At 36.5% G+C, this 22,033-nt stretch overlaps 1 long non-coding RNA gene across 1 annotated transcript in view; it reads left to right on the top strand.

Moving 5' to 3' along the window:
- Positions 1–20,418: 20,418 nt before the first annotated feature.
- The window catches only part of LOC127430187 (uncharacterized), a 48,554-nt gene continuing 46,939 nt past the window's right edge, over positions 20,419–22,033 (top strand). The window contains exon 1 of the long non-coding RNA XR_007895420.1: positions 20,419–20,543. This is a non-coding gene — a long non-coding RNA (uncharacterized LOC127430187). The remainder of the gene's footprint in view (positions 20,544–22,033) is intronic.

Here is a 22,033-nt window from a genome sequence, read left to right as displayed (position 1 = left end):
GTCACTTAAACATTGTCTGGCTTTGCTGTCAGTCATCTGAGGGACCAATGCAGATTTTTTATGCCAATTAATGTGACACAAACCTTGTTACGCTCTAGTATACAGCGATTGCCATAGAGACACTGTGCTCTCTTGTATTTTGCACTGCTATGGGCAGGACTGTGATGTCATGATAATGCTCTGATTGATGTCTGCTCAGGTGTGATAAAGCCACACACCTAAAGATAGGGCAATATGTCTGAAGCCCTTACTGCCATCCCATTATCACAACACACAATCACACATCTAAACATTTTCTCTGCTCATCTAACACACACAATATTAAATCAACACACACAAGACACACTTCAATGTACCTACTCGCTTTAATTTCATTCTAAACCATGTTCAATTGCACATAAAATGCAGCACTTTAAAAAAAAAAAAATTATTGTACCACAGACACTCACATATATATGGCATCCAAGTAAAAATCATTGCCTTGGAGACCTGGGTTCACTGTGATTATAAGAGACTTTAGGAGGGTATTAAAGGTCATAAAGGTATGATGTCATAAAAGGTTTACAAATTGAAGGCTAATTCAACAACTAACATCACTAACAGATGTCACCACAAAGAAAACTCACAAGCAAACAAACAGAGAGTTAGGAGGAAATCCAAAGACCAAAAACTTAAGCAGAGCTAAGTGAGGTGCAGTAACATGTGTTGAAGTATCCAATTTGCATGCTTATACCCTGCGTCAGGGCTGGTACTAGGATCTTTAGGGTGGACAGCTGTTTATCTCTTTGTTGGTCCGGGGGTGCTCCTTCTTGATATTTTTGCTTGGGTTGGGGGGGTCAGAAGTTTTCTGGTGGGACACAAGGAAAATCTAAGGGAGCAATGCACCCCTTAACAAATGCCACCCCCTCCCGCCCCCCCTTCCTCACCCAAAAATGAAAATCCTCATACCATCCCAGATGTGTATGACTATGTCTTCTGCAGAAGAAATCTTTAGAAGAATATCACAACTCTGTATTTCCATACAATGCAAGTGAGTGGTGGCCAGAACTTTGAAGCACAAAAATGGACATAAAGGCAGCATAAAAGTACTCCATAAGACACCACTTGTTAAATCCATGTCTTCTGAAGCGATATGATAGGCGTGAGTGAGAAACAGATCAATATTTAAATCCTTTTTTTACTGTAAATCTCCACCATTGACCAGCCTCGACCAGTAGGTGGGATATGCACGAAGAATGTGAATCGCCAAAAAACAAAAGAAGAAGAATGTGGAAGTGAAAGTGAAAATGGAGATTTATATTAAAAAATGACTTAATCGCTTTAGAAGATATGGATTTAATCACTGGAGTCTTATGGATTATTTTTTGCTGCCTTTGTGCTTTTTGGAGATTCAAAGTTCTGGTAACCATTAATTTGCATTGTGTGCACCTACAGAGCAGAAATATTCTTCTAAAAATCTTCATTTGTGTTCTGCAGAAGAACAAAAATCATACACAGCTATGATGACATAAAGGTGAGTAAATGATGAGAGCATTTACATTTTTGGGTGAACTAGTCCTTTAACTTCAACTGAAAAAGTCAAAGGAAAACCATTACAAATACCTTCTCTTCTGCTGTGCAAGGGGTTTGTGGGCAAAATAAGCCAAAAAGCTTCAAAAACTCATCTGAAAATGTATATCATCCTGGCACCTTTGGCTTACTATTGTCAACATATTATGATTTGTAATGCACTAATTCTAATTTTGCATTCTATGTACAGTAAGACTGTGAATTGGGCTGCAGTCATAGAAACCAAAATGCCATCATGGATCTTATAGTGAATCTAACTGTCTTGTCTATACACTAAAAGGACAAAAATCCAAAAAAGACAATGTTCAGGTTTCTGGGGGGGAATTTCCAATCTTTGTATCCTTGGCTGAAAGCATTCGGATCTTTTTATTGGGGGTTCAGGATGTGATAGCAAGGGAATCTGTTTTTCCTGTAATATCTCAGTTAGAGAGTTAGAACCAAGCATACGTAACCCAACACAGTGATTTCCCAGAGTCAGATACATGGAATCTGAAATGAAGATAGGCAGGTTCTATATAGAACGCATGTGATGCAAATGGAATTCTTTGATGCATTTTAATTCTAATGTGAAATGTTCCAGAATACGGGTTTTTGTGGCATACATTGAGAATGCTTCGGGAGTTTGTTCTCTTAACAAGTTAGTTGAAAACCACCATCAGTTCAAAAATAAAATGAAAGAGCCACTTACCAGTTTCTTGCAGAGTTGTTTGCAGTAATTTCGCAGTGCACTTTTACACATACAAAGGAATCTTTTGATAAACAAAACGTTTAGCTTCCTAGATGTTGGAGAAAAAAAAAAAATCACACAATGAATAAATATATACAAAATACTTCTAAAGAACTATAACATGTAAAATAAATGTTAAAAAAGAAATTTAAAAAAGGAGAACATTTCAGAAACATTGCAATTGTGGTTGACACATAAAAAAATGACACACAAGCTCTCTCATTCACTCACTCTCTCTCTCTCTCTGCAGTTTTGAGTTTTGCAGTGTGTAAATATTCTCTAGTTTAATCAGTGGACGCGTTTGTTGCACTATGAGAGTGTAACATTAGCACAGTGGTGTCCGAGTGTGTGTGTGTGTCTTTTTGCACTCAGAGTGTTGCAGTCTTTACCTTTTCTAGTATTTTTACTTTAGAATGTCAAAAAAAAAAACAAACAAACAAACAAACAAAAAAAAGAGTACAAACAAAAAGAGTATGCTTATTGTATCACTGTTTTTCTTTTGAATAATTTACAGAGTATGACAGAAATAAATACATATGTTTTTGCATTTCGCTGTCTGTGTTATGTTTTTGCATTCAGGTGAGTGTCATACGTCTGGTCATTCAGGTTGCCCAGTAATATCTGGGTCATCTCTCTCTCTCTCTCTCTCTCTCTCTCTCTCTCTCTCTCTATCTCACTCTAACTGTGAGACCGTATCCAGAGGTGTAGAACACACACATATATCTTATGACCTCACACTCCCACGGCAGCCATGAAGACGTGATGTAAACCATGAGAGGGTCTGCTCCAAACTAAACCTTTGCTCTCTTTTAAAATCTAAATTTAACATAACATCATGTCAGTTCGTGACATTGTAACGCTGAACATTTGCAACTTAAAAAAAAAGGCTATATAATGATGTCAATATCTAGTGTTCCACAAATAATTTATTCTCTATTCTTTAGAAATGTTTTCGGTCTATTCTTTCAGAAAAACTAAGTACTAGTGTTTGAAGAACCCAGGAACTAATATGCTTTTCTGAAAAACTTAGAATTTAACATCAAAAACTTCTAGCATCTCCAATGAAACTTACAGCATACTCAAGAACCCTATAAAGAGAAAAATGATTATTGATGATAAGGTGCTATAATCTTAAGAACCTATACGTCTTTTTAGTTATACTTTTTTTCTTATGCTGTATTCATTTGCATTGTGAAGCGACCTTGGGTTTGTGAAAGGCGCTATTAAAAAATATTTTAATTACTTTTAATTATAATTGTTATTACTTTTAATAGGGCAATCAGGGTTAAAGAAATCTCTTTTTTTATATATATATATATATATATTTAAACTTCTGTGGCATATTGTTGATTACCACAGAAAATAAATGTGACTTTTTTGAATAAAAAACAAAAATAGCGGAGACACCTATAATGGAAGTAAACAGAAACACATTCAAATTAAAAACATAGCATCAAGAACTTATCATTGAACATGTTAACATGATACTAGTGTGATAGAATCCCTTACTAACCTTTTCTGTGCAAAATGTATCTTGTATTTTAACATCTTTAAAGGAATTGTTCACCCAAAAATTAAAATTCTCATAATTTACTTACCCTCAATCTTATAATAAAAAAAGGACTTAAATATTTATCTGTTTCTCACCTACATCTATCATATCGCTTCTGAAGACATGGATTTAAACACTGGAGTCATATGGATTACTTTTATGCTGCAGTAATGTACTTTTTGGAGCTTCAAAGTTCTGGCCACCATTCACTTGCATTGTATGGACCTACAGAGCTGAGATATTCTTATAAAAACTTAATTTGTGTTCTGAAGAGTAAAGAAAGTCATACTCATCTGGGAAGGCATAAGTGGGAGCTATTTTTGGGTGAACTAAACGTTGGCATGATACGTGCAAGGATACAAGAATATGACTTCCGTTGGTTATGAACTTCAACCACTTAAAACAGGTAAGTTGGCATACCTACCAACATCGGACTGTGTAAAATAGGGAGATAGAGAACTTTCCTGATCCATTAATAAAAAAATAAATAATTATTTTTATTTCTTGATTATTTATCTTTATTTTATTTATGTATACATCTGTGATCTGTGTTGGTTATATATATTGGTATGTTGTTTTTTTTTAATTTATTTTTTGTATTAATCTTTTCCTTCACCTGTACTTCTTGTCTTTATGACTCAGTATTCATACATTGTTGGATCTGTGTCATTTTATACATCTTACTGAACATTTATATAGAACTTCTGTTTTTCAATAAAACAAATCCACAGTTTTAGCACAATGTGTGGACTTTTCAGATGACCCCTTCCTCACCCTATGAAAAATTTCCAACTACGTTAAATTAACGATCTGGAACAATTTCACCGTGACGCCATCTGACCAGCTTACGGCACAAATCATGTCTCGTATTGATTCGCTACAGGATGCATCATTTCATACTTAAAATCGTGAGTTTATCGGGAGAAATTGTAAATCGGGAGTAGAGCGGGTGGAGGGATAGAAAACGGAAGAAAAATCGGGAGTGTTGGCAGGTATGGTGTAGTTCCACCGCAAAATTATGATTCAGATGATTAAAATAATACCCATTAAAAAAAAATTATAATAATAAATTAATGTAACTACTTAACAAAAAATAAGAGGTTTACATTTTACTTTTACATTTTTACTATAAATCTCCACTTTCACTTTCACATTCTTCTTTAGTTTTTTGGCGAATCGCATTCTTCGTGCATATCGCCACCTACTAGTCGGGCCTGGTCAAAGGTGGAGATTAAAGGTGGCGTGTGTAATTTTAATCCAATACACTTTTTTGTCAAATTCCGTAAATATCTCTTCAAGGTCCGCTAGCTGTCCGTTCTGTGTGTACGTTGAAAAAAAATCTGGTGTTTTTACACAGCCCTGACTCTGTAAATGGGAAAATAATCAAAGTGGATCGGACCGATCGACACAACACTGTTGCGATCACACAGCATTGGCAATGGGCATGCATGAATTTGGGGGGTGGAGCTTCTGAAGGAGCACTGAAGGGAGGGATGTGTTTGTCTGGCTGTTGAGTTCAAATATCAACAGTCTTTCTCAGGAATCGCTTACTCCACCTTTATCATGAAAGCCAGTTGAACCGTAACACAAGCAGTGTTATCAGACAAGCCGATTCCTCTGCAACGCTTTCTGTCCGGTGTGTTTATGTTATAGTGGTCGTTTATTACGACGTTAAACGTTTATTATCTTTTATTTAGAATGGCCTATTTGTTCATAGGGAATCAGAGAGTGCAAAAGGGCATGATGAGTCTGAGGGGTGTTGGCAAAGGTTGTTTGAAAACATACTTTATTTTTGTAATTCCGTTTGGTGCCACTAGTAGCGCAGAAATTACACACTCCACCTTTAATAGTAAAAAACTTAAATACTGATCTGTTTCTCACCCACACCTATCATATTGCTTCAGAAGACATGGATTTAACCACTGGAGTCATATGGGTTACTTTTATGCTGCCTTTATGTATTTTATGGAGCTTCAAAGTTCTGGCCACCACTCACTTGCATTGTATTGACCTACAGAGCTGAGATATTCTTATAAAAAAATCTTCATTTGTGTTCTGCTGAAGAAAGAAAGTCATACATATCTGGGATGGCATGAGGTGAGTAAATGATGAGAGAATGTCTATTTTGGGTGAACTATACCTTTAACCTGGAGCATTCCCTCAAGTTGAATGTTTTTGGAAATTAACACTATCAAGATGAACCACGAGATGGCAGTGTCCTTCATCAATCGGCACTAATACTAGAGTATATTAGACTAATTCAAATGTGTGCACAAGTGTGTGTTGATGTGAGTGTATGTGCAGTCCGTTAACAGATATGGCCACCAGCCGTAGGTTACATGGGAAATATCCTGTCAGCGATCACATCAGCCATACCGGCATCATGCACTTTTTCATTTTAACAGCACATGCTTATTTCCCTCTATAGGCTAAGTCTTTCCACTGTAAGTGTAAGTGTGTGTGTGCACACTCTCCGAACAAACGTTTGTTTAAGTGTGTGACGGCCGCTACCCCAGGGCAAAAGCCTGTTATTCACTTTATAAGGGCATTCCTTAGCTTACACCTCCACCAGGAGACCCTGTTCATAAATTCTTCCATATGTTACCCCCCCCCCCCCCTCTCTCTCTCTCTCTCTCTCTCTCTCTCTCTCTCTCTTCCTTTCTTTTGCGGTTGTCCTCTCTTTCTCTTCCCAGCATGTCTTTCTCCTTTCCTTTCTTTTATTATTCACCTCTTTTTCATTCATCACTCTCTCCAGTTTTTTCTTCAACAGTCATGCCCCCTACCAATTCCCAAACAACCAAAAAAAAAAAACCTGTGTAAGAGAGAGAGAGAGAGAGAGAGAGAGAGAGAGAGAGAGAGAGAGAGAGAGAGAGAGAGAGAGTTTTTTTTATGTTCATAATGTCTTGTTAAATGCTTATTTTATTAGATAAGCATTTAACAGATCCATCCCCCCCCCCACCCCCCCACACACAATCAGCCAAAATAGAGGCACAAATAATCATTCCACCCCCATGAGATCACCTCTCTACCACCCCTGCAAGAGTGTGTGTGTGGATGCAAATGTGTGTTTGTCATCCCCTCGAACCTTGGAACCCCACACAAAGGACACAGGAAAAGACATGACTTGTCCCTGAAACAAACTCCTGAAGATGCCTGAACGAGTCTGCCTCTCTCAGAGAAAGAGTCTATAGAACAAAACAAACGGTTTAGTCCACTGACAGCACTGAATTCTGGGTGGCTTACAGCACAGAGAACACGAAGACTCTATCTGTGTTGTGTGATACAGATCCAGTTCACTACATTGCAAAAAAGCCAGTTTTGTTAATCAGTATATTTTGAATTGTTTACCTGTAAAATATCTGAACATCCTTGAAAGAAGTAACATTTAAATAAGAAGAACTTTAAGAATTGTTTTAGGAGAATGTATCCTGAATTAAAAAATGTATTATGTCTAATTCCACTGCCAGGATTTTCCACTTGTTTTCAGCCTAAACCTCACTCTTAAAGATTTTCCCATCAAAAAAACAATAAAGAACTGGCAGCAGGGTTGCCAGCATATTACTGTAAAATTAATGGTGTCTTGCAGTTGTTGAAATTAACAGCTATATACTGTTTTTACAGCTACAGTATACAACTGTAATTTAGCAGCATATAGCTGTCAAATTACATACTATCTATTGTTGGTGAAATTAACAGCTAAGTTCCCAGCATGCACTGCGGCAAAAATAAATTACTTTGATTATTTTACTATTTACTGGTTTATTTTGATGTTGTTTTTGTTGTAGTCTAAGTTACTTGGATTTTTATGTTCAGCTCTTACTTATGTAAAAGTATGTTTGTTAATTGTCACCACTGTTGCGTTTTGTATGCCGCGAGTTGATATCTGTGTGTCTTGTCATCAAAAACATCAAACACTCAATTTGCTGATATATTTTTGCTGAAATAACCTTTACTGTTTTTGCTTTTATGTTTTTATATGTAATGCATCACTATTGCCACATATAGTGCCATTTGCAAGGCATGATCAGATATTCAGTCAGACCTAAGGTTTGTCTTCCAAGTAGCACAGTGCAACAACTGGTCTTTTACTTAAACATAAATTGACTGGCTGGAAGAACATAATATAATAATAAAGAAGGTCCAAGGTGCCAGCTCAAGAGATCACTAATCACCATAATTGTGACTTCATTCAAAATACAACTATTGATAACAAAACAACAACACTATTTATTAAGTCTGAATAAATAATTTTGTACGCGTTTTTTATTTTTATTTATTTTTATTTTTATTTTTTTTTACAATCTTTGTAGCTCCAAAGCCAATACCAAAGCATACATACTTATTCAAGCGCAAAAGCTTATGGGTATTTCACCATTATAACCCACAATGCAGTGCTATACTGTTATTTTACTGTGTACATGTTGTTGTTTTTTTTTTTTTTTTCATAAAAAATACACTGTACAATCCTGGCAAAACTGTACATTTAATATGTACATTGCTTCTAAGGTTGATTTTTTTTTTTATTATTTGACTTCTCATTAGACAGACAAGTAAAGGCTGATGTGAGATGATGAAGAACAGAGGAGTTGGTCAGAAGCATCAAGAACAATAACCATGTGCCACAAACTAAAATTTTTATGGGGGGGGTAGGGGGGTGGGGTTAAAATATACGTTTCAAAATGTCACTGTAGCTTTCACCAAGATGATATCATGATTTTAAATGTTCATTTTCCCATAATGCCTTGCACAGAACAGCTATTTACCGTAAAACTAGCCACTCCACAGTGATCCTGCTCTTGATCTCCCAGAATGCAACATTTTTAACAGCAAACTACTGTATTTAAGAATCACAGTAGATTGCTGTCGGAATTTGGCCTTAAATTTACAGCAATTTTTTACAGTGCTCATTAAAGTTATTCTTTTATTAATTACTTCCTAAAGCCATTTTAAGTATTTATCAAGTATATATCTCAGTATTTTTCAGGTACCATTTGTGCCTAAAAATTTCTGGAAAATTATTTTATGTAGCTACTGCAAAATATAATATTCAAATATAATAAAATAAAAAAAAATAATGTAGTCAAAAATGCCCCATATTTTTTAATGGATAATTATTTTATTATCCTCAATACTAAATATAAAAAAATAAAATAAAAAAAAACTTTAGCCTATTTTTAAGATTTATGCATTTCAATTTCATAACAATCTTAACAAAATTATCTAAAACTTAAAACATATAGTTTTTGTTTATTTTAATTTGTTAAGATTACTCAAATCAGTTATATGGAATTTTATGAAATAATACGTAAATCTTAAAATTATGTTTTTGAGTGTATGTGGTTACAGCCAGTGTTGGTTGTAATCTAATTACTAAGTGATTGTTTAATTACTTAAAATGAATGGCTTTTTAGTCTAAAAGTAGTATAACACATTACATTTTTAAATTCTTGTAATCAGATTAGAGTTACTGGTTTTCAATTAAGTTAATTACTTGAGTAACACATATTTCTAAATTATATTATGTATAAGACATTTAAGATATGAATACTAACTGTACATACGCTCATATGTTCGTCTGCTCACATTTCAGTGACAGCAGAAAGGTGTGCGACAATGAACGTGGAGGAAATATAGATATTATTTTTAATTTGTTGAGCAAATGTAAACACTTTTCTGTGAAAAGTGTTATTGAAAGTAACTTAAAAGTACATTACTTAGTAATGTGATTACTTTTTATGAAGTGATAAATAAAGTAATCTGATTACAATTATAAAGAAGTAATTCGTCATTTGTAGCTGATTACTTTTTTGTAGTAACTTACCAAACACTGATTACAGCTTTTCAGAGTACCAATAGTTAAAGGAATATTCTGGGTTCAATACAAATTAAACTCAGTCGACAGTATTTGTGGCTTAATGTTGATTACCACAAAAATGAATTTCGACTCTTCCCTCCTGTTCTTTAAAAAAAGCAAAAATGGATGTTACAGTGAAGCACTTACAATGGAAGTGGGGGCCAATTTTTGGAGGGTTTAAAAGAAATGTAAAGCTTATCATTTTAAAAAAGCACAGCTATTTGGGCTGTAAAGTTGATTAAATCATCATTTATACAGTTGCTTTAGGATTTTAGGTTTGGCTGACATTACATCGTCATGGCAACGAAGATGTAAAATTGGCTATGACTTCACACTGAAAAGGTCAGCATGTGATTTTATCACACTACAATCATGTTAATGCGCATACTTTACATCTTGTGGCTATACTTTTGAAACAGTGAGTATTTTAACATCAAAAATTGGCCCCCATTCACTTCCATTGTAAGTGCCTCACTGTAACTCAGATGTATGCTTTTTTTAAAGAAAAGGAGGGATGAGTCTAAATAAATTTTTGTGGTAATTAATATTATGCTACAAATTCTGTCGATTGAGCTTAACTTGTATTGAACCCAGAACATTCCTTTAATTATAACAACCTAAAAGCCTAACACTTAAGTCCTACATTATTTCACCTCTGTCACAGTTTGGACTTACTACAGCACTAAAAATTGGGAACTGTCTGTTAAAAGTAATGCAACATTTTCTAATACTAAGAAAATTGTAGTTAGTTCTGAGAAAAGCTCAACCTTCATTTGTTTGCAGATGACACTTGGTTTCATTTTTTGTTTTCGAATGCAATGACATTTTTACATTTTTAAGTGTGACCTAAGTGTCCAAATACTTTTGGGGTCACTGTATATAGTTACAAGAAATAAACAAGTCCTGTAGTGCAGGCTGCTGGAGAAAGCAGGGCTACAAACACGTTAACTTTATCGATGAGAAAATATGCACACATCAAATGAGTGAGTGAAACACTAAAGATTTTACTCCAACACAAACAAGTGTCTCTCTCTGTCTTGCTCTCAAACACACTCAGACACTTTAAAACAAAAACACACACTATTGCCTGCCAAAGGACTCTTTTGTAAGTCCCCTCTATCATCTGCTGGCGAGCTCCCAGCTTCGACATCACATTTCATTAGACAAAGCTAACCCCCCCTCACACTCACACACCACACACACACACATACACACACACACACACACACACACACACAGTTGAATGGTCTGTCTGCGCTTTGATCTGTTAGACTGTCAGTGCCACTTGTCCAGGGTTATGGGTGGAAGTAATGACCACAGAGAGTTCACTCCAGGAAGGGCACCCCTCCACCCCGTCCACACACACTCACATCAGTGGGGTCACATGGGACAATGGGGTCAGCCCTACCACAGCCACACGCAAGCACAGACACACACACACACACACACACACACACACACACACACACACACACACACACATATACACACACCAACTTCCAAAACATGGAACTGACTCCCCTATAAAAGAGGCTGCAGGCCATGATGAGGAAACTCGTCAAACACTTCCAGATCCCACACTGAGCAACCCCGCCCCCCCCCCCCCCCCCTCTTTTTAATATAACCTATTTTATATACCTTTATTAAGGGACATACCAATATAAATAATCACCAGTTCTAATAGCCAATAATAATTCCTATTAGACAATAACCGAAATGATGGCAGATATTATGAATCTGTAATGTTTGTTGTAGTTGTTGTTGTTGTTGTTGTTTTTGGCCTGTTTGTGTGTGTGTGTGTGTGTGGGCGGGTTTGGGTGGTTTACGAGGACTTTTTTAGGTTACAAACTGGTAATTACAAGGGTATTATACTATGAGGACATTTCTAGTGTCCTCATAATTCAAATCGCTTAAAAAACATATTAAACGATGTTTTATTGAAAATGTATAAATGCAGTAAGTTCTTTTGTGAGGGTTAGTTTTAGGGGTAGGGGATAGAATCTATAGTTCGTCTATGAAATCTAAAAAATCATTATGTCTATGGAGAGTCCTCATAAGGATAGCTGCACCAACATGTATGTGTGTGTGTGTGTGTAAAACTGTTCACAATAAAGCTCCAATCTAGAATTTGACATGTTAAAGTGAAATCAAGTATAAAAGCATGGTATATTAGAAAAGATTCATAATTTTTCAGTAATTAAATTTGGTATAGAAATAGCCTTTGATATTTAAATTTGACAACATAAGCCCTGATACTATCTGTTTTTAATATTAGCCTAATCAGACAGATAAAAACAAAACAAAACACTAATATCAGCCAAGAATTGTAAAAATATTTAACAAAAACAATGATATTGGCCAATACAGATCATTAAAAAAATAAAAATAAACAAATAAATATTAGCCAATACAGATAATTAAAAAATTTCCTAAAATCTGGATACATTTTATTTTTAAAATAAAAATAAAATAAATAATAATAATAATTAAAAACAATTTGGCCAACAGTGATAATAATAATAATAATAATAATAATAATAATAATAAAAACATTTCCAAATACATATTAAATACAGAAAAAAAAAAAAAAAAACATTGGCATTGTCCAATTACAATAATAAACAATTACTAATTTTGGCCAATGATAATAAAAAAACAAAACAACAACAACATAAAAATGGGCCAACACGGATAGTAAAACCAAAAAAAAAAAACGAATATTGGCCCAGACCAATAATTAAAAAAACAGTAATATTGGCAAATGCTGATAAAAAAAATATATAAATACTGGCCACTGCTGATACTAAAAAAAAACACAAATATTGGCCAATGTCAATAATTAAAAACACTATTGACAAATGCTGATAATTAAAAAAGAAAAACATTAAAATTGGCCAATGCTGATAATTAAAAACAAAACATTAATATTGGCCAATGCCAGTTATAAAAATAAAACACTATTCACCAATGCAGATACAGAAAACACTAATATTGGAAACACAATAATGAAAAAAACAAAACAAAAAAACACTAATAATAGCAAATGCAGATAATTAAAAAACACTAATATTGGCTAATGCCAGTGGTCGGTGATATTTCGTGCTTCTCTTTTCTTCAATTCACCCCAGAGAAAAAAATTAATGCTCAAGTTTTGCTCTTTCATTTCTTAGGAGATTTAGTGGAGTTTGCCATTATTTCTCAGATGTCCTCCTAAAAGTCCTAAGGGACAATAAAACAATTTAGACCATTGTTTATATTGAATAAGTGTCATGGTCCTGTCACTCTGTCAGTCTGGGTTTTTGTCTGACAGGACCGTGGCATCATCGCCCCATGTCTGTCTTGTGTTTCATTGTCTGTCTTTGTGTGAGCGTGTGGTTTCTGTTGTATTCCCTTGTTTCATGTCGGGAGCACAGTGTCTGGATCCTGACTTCCTGTCTGGTTCGATTTTGGTCTGTGTCGGGATCCGGACACTCGTGCTCCATGTTTGTCTGTTATTGGTGTGGGTGCATCGCGCTTACATCATCTTGGCAGCATGCACTCACGTCAATAGTTTGACTGTCTCAGTGGCGTTGCGTTGCGCGCCCGGGTCGCGAGCTGTCTTCATGTTGTGCTGAGGTTCGGTCACTTCGGTCTAAGTTGTCAGGTGTGTGTGTGGCCAAACTTTCGCACACGTGTCCTGTCTTGTTTTCGTCACCTGTTGCGTGCATGGCATGGCGTTGTTTGTCGGCTGGCATGGGCATATATTGCCTCATTGTCTTGGCAATGTGCTCTCATGCCATTTGGGTGTTTTGTTGTCTTGTGAGAGCACATGGCTTTGTTTTGTTTCTGTATCGCTGTGTGTTTCTCTGTCTTACGTCATACCCCACCTCCTTGTTTGCCCATTATTAGTTTATTAGTCACACTTGACCTGTCTTGTTAACCTGTTGATTTCTCTCCCTTTTTTAGCCTCCTCATGTGTGCTGTCCAGTGCCAGTTCTTCTTGTGATCTAGTCGGTCCTGTATGTGTTTTTGATCACATTCCTTGTCGGTCCTGTTCCCCTACCTTGCTCCTGTTCGGTCCGGTCGGTCCTACACACTCTCACGGTGAAATTGTAAGAATTCATATGACTTTTCTAAATTTGGCTAATTCGTATAATTTGGATTTCGTACGACTTTCACTACAGCCAATGACGTCGCTGGACATAATTTCCATCTAGTACTCGACAACTACTTGCTTCTGTCCCACACACCAGCTTCCTTTCATGTTTACACACTCTACTGATTGGTTAGGTTTAGATAAGAGGTTTGGCTAAGGGCATAATATTAATAAGCATGTTCTTAACACCTCGTGCACGAAACTCACGCTTATTTCCGCATTAGATATCCGGGCACTTGCATGTGATGAAATCGTACAAATTCATCCGAACGAACTCGTAAAAAATCATACGAAATAGCCAACTCATAAAATATGTACAAATTTTCATTAGACTGGGTTGGTCAATCCTGTGCCCCGTTTACCTTCTTCCCCAGCCCAGATTACTTCCTTTGTTGTTTTTCCCCTACGGGGTTGTTTATGTTTGTTTTCCCCCCTTGTGGGAGTTTTGGTTTGATTTTTGCCCTTTTTGTTTGTATTAATAAATTCATTTAACTCTGCGTTTGTGTCCTGAGCCTCTGCATTCCTGACATTTCCTTACATTCTCTAATCATTCACGTTACATGATATCATCAGTCATTATCTTTGACACAAAGTATCTGTTCCTACTGACATTCTCCAAATGTTCTACAAACATTCTCTCCTAAAATCACCAGCCTTTCCTGTTTCACTCTCCATAAATGTCTTAGTATGTGTTCTCCAAAGCTCTGTGACTCATGCACTGAATTACAAATATTAGAAAACAAAGACACACCTTCACATACACATCTACACACACCCACATTAAAAAATTGTGTTCTGCAACTTTCTGTTTCCTTCACACAAAAACAGACACATACCCATTAGATGCTCTAAAGTGCGTTATGTAAGCATGTGTGTGTGTGTGTGTGTGTGTGTGTGTGTGTGTGTGTGTTTGTAGGTCAGTTGTAGCCCGTCTCCATGAGGCGACAGACTGTGTAATGAGTCCTGCTGTTCTGTCTGTACCGGGCATTACATCATTCCAAGCTGACTGGCCACACACAAACAGCTCTCCAAACACCCTTGCTCATGTCTGCAATGCACTCATATGTCCTTCATTACAGTAAACACGCTGCACTTGTTGTTCTTTTTTTCATTGAAAGAGTGACACTTGGTCTCAGGCCTTGAATGCTGGTTACCCTATGACGCACGCAGCTGTACCACACATCATTTATGTTTGTGTTTATGCATAGGTGAGCATGTTTGGATTTATATGTAAACTTAAATAAAGGGGTGAGATTTTGTGTTTTTGTGCATGCATTTACTGTATATGTGCGTGTGGCTACTTTGAAGCAAAGCACTTCTAAATGTCTGTCAGATTTAGGGTCAAAGTTCAGAGGTCAAAGGTGATGGGGCATGGCAGGTCGTTGATTGGTGTTTCTATTTGAAGAACTGTGAGAAAATGTTGAGGAAACCATTACACACAACTCAAACACCCATTGAGGAAGAAACGGGTAGTTCACCCAAAAATGAAAATTCCATTATAATTTACTCACTCTCACGTCATTCTAACCCAGTATGACTTACTTTGTTATGCAAAATACAAAAGGAGATGTTTTAATGAATATAGCGAAAATCACATGTGTTAGTGGACATGTGAGCGTATGTATACGTGCTAGGTAGAGGAGTTGTCTCCACCAGGACTCTGTTGAAGGGTTAAAGAGTGAATTGTGTTGTTAGCATGGAGGTTGTCGTGGATACAGGAGTGGAATGTTGAGACCTGCTGTCCCTGGTCAGGCTGCACTCAGAGCAGGGGCGTATGTGTGTGTGTGTGTGTGTGTGTGTGTGTGTGTGTGTGTGTGAGTGAGGTGTACGATACTGAAGTGCACTGGCCAGGGGTAACACATGCCTGGCGGTCGTCCTGGAAATCGTCCCACCATCCACAAAGGACTTGACACACACACACGCACACACACATAAGCAGTAAGCACAAAGTACGTTTTGACCAGGACCAGACAGAACATCCACACTTTTTTTTACATTTTCTGCACTAATTATGGGGGAATCAACAGAATTCTATGGAATAGATTTAAATATATATATAAAAAAATAAAAAAAAATAGGGGTAGGGCAGTATGGATATCTCACGATTCAGTTCGATGTAGGATTTGAGGTTCACAATTCGACATATTCTCAATTCGATATAACATTACTTAAGTGACAAAGTTGTGTTCATTTTTATTTTACTTTATTATTTTTATTTGGAAAAATGCACATTAAAATTTCTCATCAGAATGAAGTTCTCCAGTGCAGAATATAAATGCTCAAAGTTTAAATAATAAGGGTTTCTCATATTCCTTTCTCTATTAGAAAATATTAATAGTATTAATAGTTAGCTATTAAAAGAAAATAATATTTTGTATTCCTAAAGTTCTTAATGATCTTATCCTTTTAGAATATAATGCACTTCTTACGGAAACATTCTTACGAATATAATTTATTCTATTATCTTTCTTAGCTTTTTTCTTAAAAAGATTTTCATGAATCTAGTCCCTGATTCATAAGCAATAATACTAAGTCATATGGAAATCAAAACCAGTCAGTCAATATAAAGCCCAAATATTGTACAAAACATAACTAGGTAAAGGAATTATTGACAACAAGCCAGTGACTACATCCAGAATGCAAGAATTGCAAACTAAGACACTGAAAATCACCTGTTCAAGAAATCAAAACATAAAGGTCCAAAAACATCAGTTCACAATTTTGCAACAGTCAGCTGCGTTTGCAACAGTCAACACTCACTCCTCCTTTCCCGGAGGGCAGCAGTAAATGTTTTCCTGTCCATTCTTGTTCTTGTGACATCTTTATAATACCTGTCTCATGAATAAAAGTGATTGATCTGACAATCGCTAGAATCGCTCTAAAAATTCTTTGCATGGCAGAGAAAATGCTTTGCTTTTCTAAGGGAAAATAACAAATACTATACTAAATCTATGGTTGCTGATTAAGTATTCAAAGGAATATTCCAGGTTCAATACAAGTTAAGCTCAATCGACAACATTTGCTGCATTACCACAAAAATTAACTTTGACTTCTCCCTCCTTTTCTTTAAAAAAAGCAAAAATCTGGGTTACAGTGAGGCATTTACAATGGAAGTGATAGGGGCCAATCTGTAAACGTTAAAATACTCACTGCTGTAAAGGTATAGCCTCAAGGTGGTATCAATATGCATGTTAACATTATTTTACTGTGATAAAATCACATACCTTTTCTGTGTAAAGTTATATTACAATTATACAACCTTGTTACCATGATGCATAACGCCGTAAACCCTGTAATCCCACAAAACAACGATTTAAACAACTTTGCAGTTAAAAAGAACTTTTTGAGAATTATAAACTTCACATTTCTGCCTTTAAACCCTCCAAAAATTTGCCTCATTGTAAGTTCCTCACTGTAACTATGTCGAAATTCATTTCTGTGGTAATCAACAATATTCCACAAATGCTGTAGATTGAGCTTAACTTGTATTGAACCCGGAATATTCCTTTCAAGAACCCAATAAATAATGGTCATCTGGATCTTAGTTAGGGTAGTCATCATTTACAATTCGACACAAAAGAAAACGAGGCTGTGTGGGATACAAGTACAGTCTGTTCAATGGTTTATACTGTTGTATACCTTGTTTTTTTTTTTTATTTTATCCCCTTTTCTCCCCAGTTTGGAATGCCCAATTCCCACTACTTAGTAGGTCCTCGTGGTACGGTTACTCACCTCAATCCCGGTGGCGGAGGACTAGTCTCAGTTGCCTCCACTTCTGAGACAGTCAATCCGTGCATCTTATCATGTGGCTCGTTGTGCATGACATCGCAGAGAATCCCAGAATGTAGAGGTACATGCTACTCTCTGCGATCCACGCACAATTTACCACGCGCCCCATTCAGAGCGAGAACCACTCATTGCGACCACGAGGAGGTTACCCCATGTGACTCTACCCTCCCTAGCAACCGGACCAATTTGGTTACTTAGGAGACCTGGCTGGAGTCACTCAGCATTCCCTGGATTCTAACTCACGACTCCAAATGCGGTAGTCAGCGTCAATACTCGCTGAGCTACCCAGACCCCCGTATACCTTGGTTTTGATCGTTCAGCTTATGAATGTAACCAAATGTCAAGACTGTTCAAAGAGGTCCAAATCTAAAAGTTTAAGAATCCATTAAAAACACTGGCACTAATGAGTGTATTTGAAGGGGACAGTGTCTAAAGGTTTTGGGTAGACTATACTAAGTTTTTCCGTGTTCCGGATCGCCTCGTATATGGTTGAGCACTTAGTCTTTCAAAGTATGCTCTTTTTACTGTGAGCAAATACAAATGCGTTCGATGCAAGCGCACATCGACTGCTTTGTAATGCTTTTTTAGTACAGTCAATGATAGGCGGCGACAATGCGCACAGACGAGGACTGTACGCAGGTTGAGAAAATCTGGGCCGTGTGTTGACAGTCCACGCAGACTGTGATGATGTTGAAATGTTCGTCACGCGTTCTGTGCTCATTCAGATCAGCAATGCGGACAGCCGAAGTTTGGCCTTAAGGTTGTTACAGTCCGGCAATTATATACTAAGGTGCAACTGATTTATCTTATAAAACTTAACCAACATATCTTCTAGGCAAAGTGCTTGTGTGTGAGTGTAATATTAAAACAGAGCTTCTTCTTGCCCTGCTTTGCGCCACTGAGATTTAAATTATGTTCATGCAGCTTTGGCCAGAGCCTTCAATCAAAAACACCCATGCGCTTATGCTAAGATTCTTCTCTCTTTCTCTACCATACACACTCACACACACACACACTCTCTCTCTCTCTCACACACACACACACACACACACACACACACACACACACACACACACACACACACACACTGAGGTGTGGAATGTAGCTTGTGATCTGATCAGAGGCTTTATACACTCCCTCAACAACACACACTACAGTGCTGTATGTGTCCGTGTGTACTCCCTAACATTATGTCCCACAGAACGCAAAGGTCACTAGAACACACCACACCTCAGAAATGTTCTACAACACACAAACATGTTCAATAGAGTACATATATTCTCATCCGAAACTGATAGCTTGTGAAAATGTCAAAGGCAGAGTGTCATCCCAAATGTCACTGTGCATGTGTGTGTGTATATATATACTTATCTGAAAGCTTACAGACCCAGTGTTAAAGTAATATTTAGCCAATGATTCTACGTAAGCCAGAGTGCCATGAACAACATTAGAATGCTATGCACTCTCACACACACGTGGTAAAAGCATCTTCTCAGCCACAACATTAAAACCACCTGCCTAATATTGTGTAGGCCCCCCTCGTGCCGCCAAAACAGCGCCAACCCGTATCTCAGAATAGCATTCTGAGATGATATTCTTCTCACCACAATTTTACAGAGTGGTTATCTGAGTTACCATAGATGCATAGATGATAATCCTCCATGCGATTATCTAATCAGCCATTCGTGTGGCAGCAGTGCAGTGCATTAAATCAGGCAGATACGGGTCAGGAGCTGCAGTTAATGTTAACATCAACCATCAGAATGGGGAAAAAATGTGATCTCAGTGATTTTGACTGTGGCATGATTGTTGGTGCCAGATAGGCTGGTTTGAGTATTTCTGTAATTGCTGATCTCCTCAGATTTTCACACTCAACAGTCTCTATAATTTACTCCAAATGCTGCCAAAAAAAAAAAAAAAAAACATCCAATGAGTGGCAGTTCTGTGGACGGAAACGCCTTGTTGATGAGAGAGGTCAACAGAGAATGGCCAGACTGGTTTGACCTGACAAAGTCTATGGTAACTCAGATAACCACTCTGTACAATGCTATGCTGAGATGCGGGTTGGTGTTGTTTTGGTGGCACGAGGGGGACTTACACAATATTAGGCAGGTGGTTTTAATGTTGTGTCTGATCGGTGTAATATAGTTTTCTTTTGTGGAGGAATGCGGTGTGATTTCACTCTCATACCCAGCTGTTGACTGCTCCCGTAAATTCTTTATTCTTTTTTTACCTACTGGTAAAAGCATCTTTATGATATCACTTGGGCACAGGTCAGTGACTTCAGTAATGTATGTCTATTACATCATAATAAGAGGAAGGCGGCTATATTCTCGCTTGTACACTTATCTGTGTACACACACACAGAGAAGGGAGTGTTTTTAGCTGTAATGTTGCAAACTTTCACATTTACTCTCACCCTCTCTCTCCTTATTCTCTATGCTACATTGTGTTTAAAACTCAGAATGTCTTAAGGAGTTACAGTAGCTCAGTGCCTTCAGTCTGGGCAGTCTCTCTCACACACAATTTATCTTTGTACAAGAATAAATCTAAATACAAAAATATCTAACATGAAGACACACAAACATACAGACATACTAAAAAAAATTCCCTTACAAAACACAGTTACTACAGAGTTACTGGTGGAGCAAGAATCACTATTACTATTTCAGTCATGAAAACTCTCGGAAAGATTCAGTACGTTAATGTGGGTCTGACATATTGATAGGATATTGATCTTGGCGGACTAGGTCTGCTATGCTGCTGCTGCAGTTGCAGAGCAAGTACGGAGACTTGCTACTGCTAGAACATACACAGAAATACGTGTGATTTTGATTTTCTCAGAGCTGAGATATTCTTCTAAAAACATTTGTTCAGCAGAAGAAAGCCACTCATACACATCTGGGATGGCATAAGGGTGAGTAAATGATGAGAAATTTCAATTATATGCGATAGAGTGTTTTCTCCTTTTATCAGTTCATCTTAAGTATAAATGTATACATTCAATTTAATGTTGCCTCCCCAATAGTTTAAATAATATAATTTCATTGTTATATATTTAAAAATATTTTCTAATTTAAATAGCTTCAATGAAGTTATAAGCTACTTTTTGTAAGTAACTTTTAGTGTAGCTAACTACTTTTTTAAAAGGGTAGCTTGACTGTAGTTTACAGTTACAGCTACAGTTTCAAAGTAGCTTTACTGTACCAACACTTTACGGTAATGTATCAGACAGTAATAACATGTAATAACATTGATATATGCCATTGGCTCTGAATGCTTCATATTTCATTGTATTTACAGTACAAGGTACTTCAAGGTACTACAAAGAATACCATAAATATTCTCAAAAACTATAATGTCCATAATCCTATTGTACTTTTTGGTTCTTTTTTGTTAGAGTATGGTTACCATGGTAAATCTGTGTAAGGTTAATCGTTTCACCTATAAACAGTACAAGATAACAGTTCATAAAAGTTCACTTGCATGAAAGCATCTCACACAATTTATACTGTCACTGTTGTATTCTTAGCTAGAGTGTGACCCAGTATTGGAGCTGTTAGCAGCGAGGACTTCACTGGCATTACTACCGCAGCACAAACACATTGCTGATTTATTGTGTGATTTGGCCTAAAGTGACACAGTCACCCCGTGTGCTCATTATATCTCAATAGCTCACAGCCAGAGAGGAATCCTTTGACATAACAGCGCTCAAAGAGGAAGTACTGTGAGGACAGAGGGTCCCAGGTATTATGTGCAGAACAACTGTTCTATCAATGACCCCTAACCAACGAAGAGATAAACACACTATTATCAGAGAGGGGCTGCTATAAATTTCATATTTACAGCTGACGGAGGACATTGTCTGTAGGGAAACAAACACATCATGTAATACGTGTTCGAAATTACTCTATAAGCTGTAAAAAAAAAATCCTGTTGTTTTACAAAAACAAAAAAACAAAACTGGCAGCTGTGGTTGCCAGAATAATTATGTAAAAAATACAGTAAATATGTAAACAACTTTACAGAACAACCTGTAAATTTTACAGTTTAAAACTTTTGTAATTTACATAACCATGCTGACACTGTAAAAAAAAAAAAAAAAAAAAAAATGATGTTAAATTTACAGTAAAAAAAAATAAAATAATTGTTTTTATCTCAAAATAACTGCGTGACACTTTCTGGATTAAACAGCAATTTAAAAGAATATTCCGGGTTCAATGCAAGTCAAGCTCAATTGACAGCATTTGTGGCTTAATATTGATTACCACAAAAATTTATTTCAACTCATCCCTCCTTTTCTTAAAAAAAAAAAAATAAAAAAAGCAAAAATTGAGGTTACAGTGAGGCACTTAGTTTTTTGAGGGCAGAAATGTGAAACTCATAATTTTATAAAAGCACTTACAT

Source organism: Myxocyprinus asiaticus, chromosome 39 (genome assembly GCF_019703515.2).
Source record: "Myxocyprinus asiaticus isolate MX2 ecotype Aquarium Trade chromosome 39, UBuf_Myxa_2, whole genome shotgun sequence".
Taxonomy (NCBI): domain Eukaryota; kingdom Metazoa; phylum Chordata; class Actinopteri; order Cypriniformes; family Catostomidae; genus Myxocyprinus; species Myxocyprinus asiaticus.
This window is presented reverse-complemented; position numbering and strand designations above follow the sequence as displayed.